The sequence below is a fragment of the Rhinatrema bivittatum genome, chromosome 7, assembly GCF_901001135.1.
Source record: "Rhinatrema bivittatum chromosome 7, aRhiBiv1.1, whole genome shotgun sequence".
NCBI lineage: Eukaryota > Metazoa > Chordata > Amphibia > Gymnophiona > Rhinatrematidae > Rhinatrema > Rhinatrema bivittatum.
This window is the reverse complement of record NC_042621.1, coordinates 136,716,439-136,728,829: the sequence shown is the minus strand read 5'-3', so window position 1 is coordinate 136,728,829 and position 12,391 is coordinate 136,716,439. Positions and strand designations below refer to the sequence as shown.

The window sequence follows — 12,391 nt, the reverse complement described above, 5'->3', positions numbered from 1 at the left end:
GGGACCCCCCCCCCACTGGACCCCAGGTAATTTAAAACATTTTGGGGGGGTTCGGGATTTGTTTTAAAAGTTCGGGGTGGGTTTTAGGGTTGTTTTGGTGTGCCGTTTCCCCACCCTCCCCCAAATAATTCCCGTGCCCTATTTAACGATACAATACAAATGCCCCTGATGATAAATCGGGGGCATTTGTATTATATCGTGCACTCTAACGATTTTGGATGATTTTAAAATTATCTGACGATAATTTTAATCGTTCAAAAACGATTCACATCCCTACTACTCAATACTAGGCTGAGATCTGACTGATACAGTTCAGTTCCAGTAAGGTTCTCCACTGGAGGCAAAGATTTCGTTTAGTACCCAAGGTGCTTAATGAAAAGTCTTCACAGAGTTATGGTGTACCAAACATTCTCCTAGGACAAGCAGGATGGTAGTCCTCACACATGGGTGACTTCACCGGATGGAGCCCAGCATGGAAAACTTGTGACTGGCACACTGAGCATACCACTATCCACACGTCTACATGGGGTCCCTCTTCAGTTTCTTCTTTTCCGTGGAGCTATCGTCTCGCAGTTGTAGAGCTTGTGATTTTTAACCTGGGAAACTGAGTTCCATGGTCGGTTTTTTCAACTTTCCTGCCCCGGGTCTCTCTTCCTTCTTCCCCGCTTTAGTTAGTCTCATGGCGCGGGAAGTTTTTTCGTTCTGTACGGTTGATTCCTGGTAGAGGAGTCCTTGAGTGTTCACCGATCATTGACCGCTCACTACCCATTTTTTCCTAGTGGTGTCGGGTTTTCGTCAGTGTCCCTGGTGCCCTCGGACAATGTTCCTTACAGATCCGCACGAGGTGTGTATCCTTTGCCTGGGGGCATTGTATGACATTTGAAAGTGTTGTTTCTGCAACCAGATGACCCCCAAGGGCCGGTGTGCCCACCTGGACAAGATGAAGAAGCTGTTCAGGTTGAAGAAGTCTTAGCTATCGATACCAGCATCGGGGACATCGACTCCGAAGGGCCGTGGGGAAACAATGGTCACCAATCCCTTGGTGTCTACCCCTCCATTGGGGTCTCTGGTGGAGAGGGGGGCTGGAGATTGGCCTTCATCGGGCTCCTCTTGCTCAAAGACTCCTGGATCGGCTCCATCCTCCTCAGCTCCTAGGAATGACAGGACCGAGCACCATGGGAAACCCAATAAACATTGTCACTGGTCTCCGTCCTCACATAGTTCCGGACTCAGGTTGGCGCCGGCTTTTGCTGAAATGCACCTGAAGTGACTCCGTGGTGAGGAGGCACCATTCTCCATCAATGCCGAGGGTCCGAGGTGCTCCTTACTGATTCCGGTGCCAGGCATCGATCTCCTTCAGGGGTCTGAGGGAGATCTGGCTATGTCTCCTCCTCCTCAGCCTGTCCTGTTGGCCGCGGTTTTTGAGGAGAAGCTGGAACACAGGGTGCACTTGGCAGTTGTTCAAGCCCTGCAGGGCATCGAGCCGCCGGTCCCGCCTGTGCCTCCACCAGTGTCAGAGCCTGCACCCTCCCTTGTTGGTGCCATAGCATCTCAATGCGCTTCTTGGCATTCTCTCCACACAGCCGATGCTGGTGCCCAGGGGGCCATTGATGCCCCAATGGGCACCATTCCCACCTCCTCTTGGTGCCATTCCCATTGCGAGTTCTTCTGACAAGGAAGGCCTTTCAATGCCAGAGGGACCACCGAGGCCTTCGGTTCCACAGCCAGCGTTGCCCACTCCAGTTCTGGGTCCTTCAGGGCCATCAATACCCTTGGTGCCATCAGTGCCCTAGATGCCCAGGCCACGGGACCTGGAAAAGACCCCACAACCGATGTCTCTGGGTGATCCTAGTGATGATGACGCCCCTTATGATCTGTGGGGGGATGATACCTCCGAGTGACTCTGATGGCCTGCCTTCAGACCCATCTCCTCTGGAGGAATGATGCCGGTTCCCACCTGAGGAATTGATCTTTTCTGGTTTGATGCGGGCAATAGCAGAAGTCATTCCATTTCAGTCTGACAGAAGATAATGCCAGACATAAGATGCTGAAGGTCCTCCAATTTGTGGATGACCCAAAGGAGGTGGTTGGTTGTTCCTGTCCATGAGATATTCAAGGAGTTGTCCTTAGAATTTGGGAACACCCCATTTCCATGTCTCTGGTTAATAGGAAGGCCGATGGGGTGTATTTGGTCCAGCACTCTTCGGGTTTCAAGATGCATCAATTCCCACACCAGTCAGTTGTGGAGGAGTCTGCCCTCAAGAGGGCCAAGTCTTCTTGCACCCAAGCCTTCGCTCCTCCAGGGTGGGAGCACAGGGTGTTGGATGCACAGGGATGGAAGGTTTTCCAGGGTGCTATGTTGATTGCCCATATCACCTCCTACCAGCAGTATTCTCGTAACCCCTGGAAATAGGTCCAGGACATGGCTGCGTGCCTGCCCCAACAGCAGCAGGATGCTTTCTTGGCGCTTGTCCAGCAGGGTCTAGAAGGTGGCAAGCATGATATGCGTTCCACCTGTGATGTCTTCAAGATAATGGCAAGGGTAGTGGCTGTGGGCATTGGTGCCTGCAAGATGGCCTGGCTCCAGGCCTCAGATCTCTGTCTAGAGGTGCAGTCAAGGCTCATGGACCTGCCATATACTGGCGAGAATCTCTTAGGGACAAGGTGAGGGATGCTGTGGCTCAGTTAAAGGATCATCTTGAGACCCTCCAGCATCTCTCGGCCAGTACATTGGACCCGCCATCCTTGGCCAAGAGGCCCTCCAGACAGGGTCCAAGAAGGCCCATCTATGACCAGAGGAAATATTATCCTCCTGCTTCTCACACCCGATCGCAGTAGGTGAGCTCTAGAGGCTGCCCTAGACAGCAATGGGACCCCAAACCTAAGCTGGCCCCCGGGCCAAGCCCTGTCACAGGGTTTTGACTGATTGCAAAGGAGTGTAAGCCATCCGCCCATACCCTTGATGCAAGATCCTCTGATCAGAGGCCGGCTACGGTTCTTCGTGGACTGTTGGCCAGGCGTCTCCTCGGAACAGTGGGTTCTGCCCATCATTCATCAGAGGTACAGGCTGAACTTTCTGGGGGTCCTTCTGGACTCTCCGCCCCCCTCCCCACATGCCCTCGTAATGGTCAGGGCCGTCAAGCCCGTTCCACTGGAGCAGCGAGAGCGGGGGTTCTACTCCAAATATTTCTTGATTCCAAAGAGAACTGAGGGACTCTGTCCTATTCTAGAGCCTTGAACAAATTTTTAAGAAAAGAAAAGTTCAAGATGGTCTCTCTGGGCTCCCTGATTCCCCTTCTGCAAAGATGGGACTGGCTATGCTCCCTCAATCTCAAAGATACCTACACTCACATTGAGATCTTCCAAGGTCATAGGAAGTATCTACGGTTCATGCTGGGCAGATGACACTTCCAGTACAGGGTGTTGCTGTTCATACTGGCCATGGCCCCACACATCTTTACCAAATGTCTGGCTGTGGTGGGTGTGCATCACTGCAAGCTGTGTGTGCAGGTTTTTCCCTACCTGGACAATTGGCTGGGCAAAAGTGCTACCCAGACGGGAGCGGTACGATCCCTGTGCTTGACTATTTGGACGTTGGACTTCCTGGGGTTTATAATCAACTACCCAAAGTCCCAGCTTGACCTGTTGCCTCATTTGGGCTTCATTAGTGCCCTGCTGGACACAACCCGGGCCAGAGCTTTTCTTCCCTGTGATCGGCACTCATGCTGATGTCCATAGCGGGAGTAGTCCAACGGAGCCGGCAGATTTCGGCTCACCACATGTTGCAACTCCTGGGACATATGGCTACGATCATCCATGTTACTCCTTTGCTCGCTTACATGTGCACATAGCTCAATGGACCTTGCGGTCCCATTGGCAGCATGTCATCCAGGATCTCCATGTGTGCATCCGTATTACTCCGCCTCTCTGGGGCTCTTCGTCTTGGTGGGGGAGTCTCTCCAATTTAGAACAGGGGACACTCTTTCAAAATCCCTCTGCCCAAATTGTACTCACCACAGATGCATCCAACCCGGGGTGGGGTGCCCATGTGGAAGGACTCTGCACCCAGGACTTGTGGTCTACTTCAGAAGCTCAATGTTAAATCAACTTCCTGGAGCTCCACGTGATCCGGTATGCCCTTTGAGCATTCAGAGATCAGCTAGCCAACAGGGCAGTCCTGGTTCAGACAAACAACCAGGTAGCAATGTCCCTGGGTATGGTGCTCCGAGCCATGTATCTGGCCGGGACGGAGATTGTGGTGGCAGACAGGCTGAGTCAAGCCTTCTGGCCTTACGAGTGGTTCCTGAACGAGGCAGTGGTGGATCGGATCTTCTGTTTGGGGAACCCCAGACATGGATCTGTTCGCATCCCCTACAAACCAGCCTTGAACACCTTTGCCCATTATTGGGACAAGAGCCTTCTGTACGCATATCTTCCAATTCCCCTGGTGACGAAAACTCTCCTGAAGCTTTGACAGGATAGGGGAACTATGATCCTCATAGCCCCTCACTGTCCAAGACAGATCTGGTTCCCACTCCTCCAGGATCTTTTCCTCCGGGAACCAAATAGTCTGGGGACTTCCTAGACCTCATCACGAAGGATCAGGGCAGGCTGCGCCACCCCAACCTCCAAGCTTTGTCCCTGACAGCCTGGATGTTGAGAGGTTAATTCTGCAGCCCCTTGACCTATCTGATAATGTGTCTCAAGCCCTGCTGGCTTCCAGGAAGCCTTCCTCTGGGAAGTCTTATGGCCTGAAATGGAGGAGGTTTTCCGTGTGGTGTGAGAGCCACGGCCTAGATCCATTCTCCTGCTCTACATGAAAACTGCTTGATTATCTCCTGTACCTCTCTGATGCTGGTTTAAAAACCAATTCCATTAGGGTACACCTAAGTGATTTGGTGCCTATCTCTGTGTAGCCCCTGGTGGGATGCTTCATGCAGGGTTTGCTTCAGTTGAAGCCGCCCCTGTGACCTCCCACTGTATCTTGGGTCCTCAATGTGATGTTGGCTCAATTTATGAGGGCTCCTTTTGAGCCGCTGCACTCCTATAACCTCAGGTACCTGACCTGGAAGGACATGTTTTTGGTGGCGTTCACTTCAGCGCGCAGAGTCAGCGAGCTTCAGGCCTTGGTGACGTATGCACCCTATACAAAATTCTTTCATGATAGGGTGGTTCTGTGCATGCACTCTAAATTCCTGCCTAAGGTGGTGACGCATTTCCATCTTACCCAGTCAATCGTCCTGCCCACCTTTTTCCCCCAAGCCTCATTCGCACCAGGGCGAGCAGTCTCTGCACAGTTTGGATTGCAAGAGAGCCTTAGCCTTCTACCTGGAGTAAACATCAGGCCATAGGCAGTCCATGCAACTCTTCATCTCTTTTGACAACTTACTAAGCAGATGCTGTTCAACTGGCTGGTGGATTACTAAGCTCGGGTGGGACTGCAGCTTGGGGGCCATGTCAAGGCTCATTCTATCAGATCCATGGCTACTTTGGTGGCCCACTTGTGAGCAGTCCCCATGGACAAGATCTGCAAGGTTGCGATGTGGAGTTCTATCCAAACCTTTGCCTCTCACTACTGTCTGGACAGTAGTGATTGGATATGATAAGTTCTTGGAGGAGAAGTCCATTACCTGCTTTTAATTAAGTTGACTTAGAAAATAGCCACTGCTATTACTAGCAACAGTAGCATGGGATAGACTTAGTTTTTGGGTACTTGCCAGGTTCTTATGGCCTGGATTGGCCCCTGTTGGAAACAGGATGCTGGGCTTGATGGACCCTTGGTCTGACCCAGTTTGGCATGTTCTTATGTTCTTATGATGGCTGATGCAATAGCAGTATCAGCCAGTCTGTCCTGCAGAATCTTCTTCAGCTATAGATCCCAATTCTTCCTGCCCATTGCTTCGGTTCAGGCTATCTCCCACTGTTACCAACAGCGCCAGTGTTGTTGTGCCTGTTGGCACCTGGTTAGGTGTCTGTTGGTCTGATTTTTGCTAGGGCACAGCCTATAGCTAGGGATTCACCCGTGTTTGAGGACTACAATCCTACTTGTCCTAGGAGAAAGCAGAGTTGCTTACCTGTATCAGATGCTTTCCTTGGACAGTAGATTGTTAGTCCTCACGAAATTCACCTGCTATCCCGAAGAGTTGGGTTTCTCCTATTGTTTATTTTATTTTTTCGTAATTCTATGTTACGAGACTAAAGAGGGACCCTGCATGGATGCATGGATAGTGAGGCATGCTCAGTGTGCCAGTCACTAGTCTAGTCGTAGGAGAACACCTGTTACAGGTAAAAAACTTTGCTTAAACTTTTACTGTAAAATTGTGTTAATAATAATTTGGCACATGGTACATTTTCTCCTTGTAACATCCATGATATTCTGTTACAACAACATAATGGGATTTCTGATATTTCTTTGTATACCCTCCTGGGTTTCCCTGTAGGGGAATTTGACCCACAGGCTTTCTGACATGCTCATTAAATCAATGTTTTGCAAACAGTGTGCCATGGCATGCCAGAGTGCCATGGAAAAGTCATCATTGCCTGATGCTCAGATCCAGGCCTACACCTGGGTTCAGCCCTCAGCACCTCTCAATAAGAGACACCAGCAGTGGCTCTTAAATATGTAGCAGTTTCTTTCTGAGAAAATATGTAATCATGCCTGTCTCTTTTTCCTTAACTATAGCATAAGCCCTGAAATGTGATAATGGGCAGTATACAGGGAGTACCCACTTTATACAGCACATACAGTGCATACAACTCCTTTTCATCTTCACCCGTCTTTGAGTCCTTTCAGCCTCTGTCTTGTCACCAGACTGAGTGAGACAGAGACTGTGCACTGAGAGCCAAATTTTCAAAAGGGTACGCGCATTCCCCCCGAAAACCTGGCCGAAGTACCCCCTGCGCGCGCCAAGCCTATGTTGAGTAGGCTCGGCGGCGCGCGCAAGCCCCAGGACGCGCATAAGTCTTGGAGCTTTCCTGGGGGGGGGTGTCGTGGCGGCGCGTCATTTGGGGCGGGGCTGCGGGCGTGGTTCCGGCCCAGGGGCGTTTTTAGGGCATGGCCGAAGCCTCCGAAACAGCTCCCGGGCCTGGGAATCGCGCGCCGGCGACCGGCCCACCGTGCGCAAGTTACGCCTACTTTGGGCAGGCGTAACTTGTACAACAAGAGGTGGGGGGTTTGGATAGGACTGGGGGGGTGGGTTAGGTAGGGGAAGGGAGAGGAAGCAGAAGGAAAGTTCCCTCCGAGGCCGCTTCGATTTCGGAGCGGCCTCGGAAGGAACAGAGGCAGGCTGCGCGGCTTGGCGCACGCAGGCTGCCGATTTTGGGCAGCCTTGCGCGCGCTGACCCTGGATTTTAATGGATACGCGCGGCAACGCGTGTATCTATTAAAATCCCGCGTACTCTTGTTTGCGCCTGGTGCGTGAACAAAAGTACGCACGGGCGCAGATTTATAAAATCTACCCCTGAAAGTGATTCACTCTGAGCATTGGGAGCAGCAGCAGTGAAGGAGCTCTGGCAACCACATATGTCAGCCAAAGTAATTAAATGAGCAAATTTCTGCCTTCTCATGCACTTGTATATAGAGGAAGCTGATCCATTCCTATGGGTTCATGTATATCACTGCTCCCTCTCTCACTTTATTTTTAAATTTGGAAGTGAGACAGATGGGGCTTTCAGAGTTTCTCTAACTCTTCTTTTGCTCTTATTTATTTATTTATTAGCTTCTATATATCGACATTTGTGGGTACATCATGCCGGTTTACAATATAACTGAAGGAGGAAATTACAAAAAACCAGGGTGGGGGGAGAAGGAGCAGATAGGAAGAGAGAAGGGGCGAGAGAAGAGAGGGAAAAACAGGAAGAGGAGAATAGGAACAGTATCTGATGGAAAACAATAGAAGAACATAATATGTAACATTGCAAATTATACATTCAATAAGGGACTGTGTATAACCTTATACACTGTGGAAAACCTTATATAAATTATACACTCCAAAAAGTATTATATACAATAATAACAAAAAGTATTATATACAATAATATACATTATCTTTAAATAGTTCATACAGGAGATACTATATATGACATTACAAATTATACGTTCAGAAAGGCAACTATATATAGTCTAGCAGGGTTGCTATAGGGAAAAGTAAGGTTTAAAGGATAGGGGAGGGGGGTAAATAAAGGGGTATAAAAGGGTTGCTAAAGGGAAAAGGTAGGGTTTAAGGACGGGAAGGGGGTATAAGGGGTATAAAAGGGGGTATATAAGGAGGTGCAGAGAAATGGGAGACAAATCAGAGTATAATTAAAGGAATAAAGGAGAAGGCTATGAGTGCGGTAATGACAAGGGCTCTTTCTCTGAAGGACTATAGGGAGCAGGGGGGCTATGTAGGATCTGAGTCAGGGTAGGCCATTTTAAAGACTCCTCTCCATGTCCCCTCTCCCTGCTCCACAGAGGTTGGTATGCCACACTACATTTTTGTTAATGTAGGTTTACTTTGGGCAAGAAAAGGTTGGGAAACACAGCATTAGATAACAAGAATATTGTACACTCATCTTGGTTCATTATAGTTTAATGATGGCAGGAAATATCTTAGAACAAATTATATTAGACTTGCTTGAAATTTATGGTTTGACACACATAAACAGTTTTATCCAAAGTCTTAAAACATATTATGTCAGCTTAATCTCCACTTGCACAGTGCTATGAGTACCAGGCATAAGACTGAGCTAGCCAGTCTTAACATTTGCCTTGCAGTAGTGTCTCTCTTACTGTTTGGTCCAAGGTCTGGTCTCATGGCTATTAACTTGCAGGCAGTCCAGCTGCATCCATGACTTGGCAGGAGGTAGATTCATGCCATCCATGTAGCCCAGAGACATCTCATAATAGTCCAGAGACAGCATGCCAAGAGAAGATACAGACGAGATTCCGGGAGAATTTACAGGCAGGCTCCCAGTTCTTTGCCTTAGACCCCTTTTTAAGACTTTCATGGACCTTATTTGTTCCTTCATGTAAATACATAAGATCCAAAAGTAAACAATATGATTGGATATATTATAGTCCACTGTTATATGATTGGTGAATTAGAAGCTGTTTTCTTCTTAACAGGCATAGTCACAGCATAGTTCACTTGGTGAGGAACATGTGATGGCAAAGATACCTTGTGGACCAGAATGCTAAGTGCCAGTACAAGATGAATTTTCAAAGTGTTATGTGTGTAAAAATCAGCACATACATGTGTAAATAGTATATACTCACATATGTGTTATTTGATAAACCTCAAAATACACATGCAAGTAAGACTAAGTGAGTAAATTTGCGTATGTAAAAATGGGACAGACCAGGGGTGTTCCAGGGTGGGCCACCATTTATGCAAGTAAGTTGCTAATTTATAAGCAGTTTATGCATGGAAACTTGGCATCTTACTCATGTATATTTACACCTGTTCTATATGTGGAATAAGTGATCAAAAACATCTTTAAAGTGAAAGACTGATGGTAGAATGTCTAGATGAAGTAGGGGGAGTTCAGGCTGAAGAGCCTGAAGGGTCTCAATGACCTGCAGATGGACTGGGCAAACTGGTGGATTAATTGGTAAAACTGGACATTTCATTGCTGCACATATGTTAGAAAATTTCCCTAATTACAAACAGAAAAGCTGGCTTATGGGGGTAGATGTGTCTAATTTACTCGTATTAAATCTACTTACACATACCTTTAAAATTATTTTTATTTATTTATTTATTTAAAATTAGAAGTAAAAACATGTGGTATACTAGTTGCGCACACTTATCCAGCTAAATTCTGATTTATCCTTCTTAGTAGCGCTTTGCTACAATGTGTATTGAAAGTGCTCATAGCAATGGTACCATAATAGAGAATCAATGCATTGGGGAGCAGAGGGGTAGGTGCTCCTGTTGCGATGATTCCAAGACTACTTCTGGGCAGATCGGCCCCTCCTCCTCAGTACGCTACTGTATTTGGCCTCCCCTTACTCACTGAAGGTTGTGTTTTAACCATGGCCACTCCTTGCAGGTGTTTTCTGAAGAGAGCAGTTCATCTGCCACACAAACCCACCCTAATCCCCTTAGGAGCTATGTAAATGAAACTAAGGAGAAAAAGAAGCAGCAACTAATAGAGAAGGGGAAACCTCATTTTAAATATTGGTTTGCTTCATAACAGGTTAAGCCAATTGGTGTTGCGGGAGTGGACCATTGGGCCGAGAGGGAGTTGGCGCAGCCTGCATGGAGGAACCCTGCAGGTCCCTACTGTCTGCAGTAGGGACCTGCAGACAGTAGGGACCTGCAGACAGCAGGCGGAGTTGGCTGAAGCAGAGGCCCAACTGGAGCTTCCCCTTAGATTGAGCGCTCAGGTGCTGGGGCTGGCTGGACCTTAGGTGCGGGCCTCTGTGAGAGTGAAGAACCATCACATGGAAGAAGTTGGGAGCCAGCACAATAGAGGAAACTGAGGTCAAGCAGTAGTTAGGGCAGGCAGCAGGTAAACAGAGTCAGGTACAGGCTGTGGTCAAGGTGGGCAGAATTCTCTCAGAGTCGAGGTTAAGGTAGAGGTCGGGCCAGGCGGAGTTCAGTTCAGAAACAGTAAACAGGCAGTAGTCACTGGCAGGCAGAGATTAAGCAGTGTCAGGGTCCAATCCAAGGTCAAAGCCAGAAGTTCAACCCGAAGAGGCAAGGAATGAAGAGAAGGATAAGGAATCACAGGAGCAGGAAGGGGCGCTGAAGACAGATGAGGAAGACTAACCAGGAAGACACGACAAATCAGGCTGCCAACGGAACTGGGATCAGGAACCAGGAACAAAAGACAGGAACCAGGAACGCCGAGGCAATGCACTTCTTAAAGGAGACGATCTACTGCCGAGGCATTGAAGGGATATCCAGGAGAACCTTAAATACTGAGCAGGCTATGATGTCATCAAGAGGCACCTCTGTCCAACCCTGATGCTGGCCCTTTAAATCACTAGCAGTCGACACACGCACACGCCCTAAGGGGAGCGGGGCCAGGAACAGTGGTATCCTGCCGCATGTGCTGCGCGGTGTGCTGTCATGCCGTGGTGTGGCCTGCTGCCACATCAGGAGGAGAAGGCCAGCACTGGGGCACCAGAGGGTTCTGCAGGTGGAGGTAAGAGCAATGGTACAGGGGACAGACCTGCAGACCACCAAACGCAGCAATTGATCTGCTTTATAACAAAGTGTGGAAGGATGAGCAAACACATTATAAATCAATCAATCCAACAGGTGTGTTGCAAAATAGGTTACAACATTCCATAAAGGGAAACCCAAAACAAGCAATTAAACAGTGCCTCTTCTCTTCTGTGAATTACAACTCCTCCTCATCCCAGGAATGAATGGAAATTCATCCCCTCAGTGGTCTTCCAAAGGTTAGTGGGTCTTTCATGTTGAAAGACTCTTACTCTCCTTTTGTTAAACACTAAGCCCCTGGTTCTTGGGGAACTCAGGTAAACCAGTTCCAAATATAACCAAAAGTGAGAAAGGAAGGGTGGATAAAACTTCCTTTATCTAAAATCAAAAGAGCCAAAACATAGCATCATTAAAGTTGGGTGAAGGCACTCTTTCTCCTTTTCCAGTTCCAGTTCCAGGTCTGCTTTTGTGAGTCCTAAGGGACCATCCCCAAAAGAAAACCAAACCAAACCAGGAGCAGGAAGAAAAACATCCTGCCTCCTGTGAAGGCCAACCAAAAACCACACTTCAAAATGTTGCCTTGGGATTTTAGAGAATTGGAGCTCCAATATAGGGGAGCTACACCTAAACAAAGGTGCTTCTATTCCCTCTACATATATGGTATACCCCTCTTAGTAGAGAGCCAGAAGGGCTCTACACATATAAAAATTCAGTGATCAATATTCAGTGATGCGACAAGTGGTAAATTTTATGTGTAACTTGACCTAGATATTCGGCAGTACTTATGTGCTCATGTCTCCTGTGAATATACTTGGATAAAGTTATGTGTGTAAGTTATAAAGTTACATGTATCAATTTATCCAGGTAAAGTTTGGACTGTGATTTTTCTGACTGAACTTCTTTGCGTACCTTTACCCAGAGAGCACTTGAAAATGTATGCTTACCAGGTAAAGTTAAGCTTTGCATCTAGAACATCTCCATTGATACTCCTGTCTGTGTGGATAAATTTTATGCATGTAAAAAGTTAAATGCACAAACTTTATGCATACAGCGGGGGGAAAAACTGAAAGCTCAATTTCTAGTTATGAGCACAAAGATTTTAAGTATTAACTTCTCAGTTTTATATAACTGTGTTGTAATATGCTCAGAACCCATACACACAGAGTTAAATTTTCAATAAGGTGCCTTACTGGCAAAGTACACGATTTTCAAATACAAGGTATCCACATGCCCCTACA

The 12,391-nt window shown here is 47.8% G+C and overlaps 1 protein-coding gene across 1 annotated transcript in view; it reads left to right on the top strand.

The window, feature by feature from the left end:
* Nucleotides 1-12,391, top strand: part of HYDIN (HYDIN axonemal central pair apparatus protein) — a 1,819,717-nt gene that overhangs the window by 1,709,300 nt on the left and 98,026 nt on the right. The window lies entirely within an intron of this gene.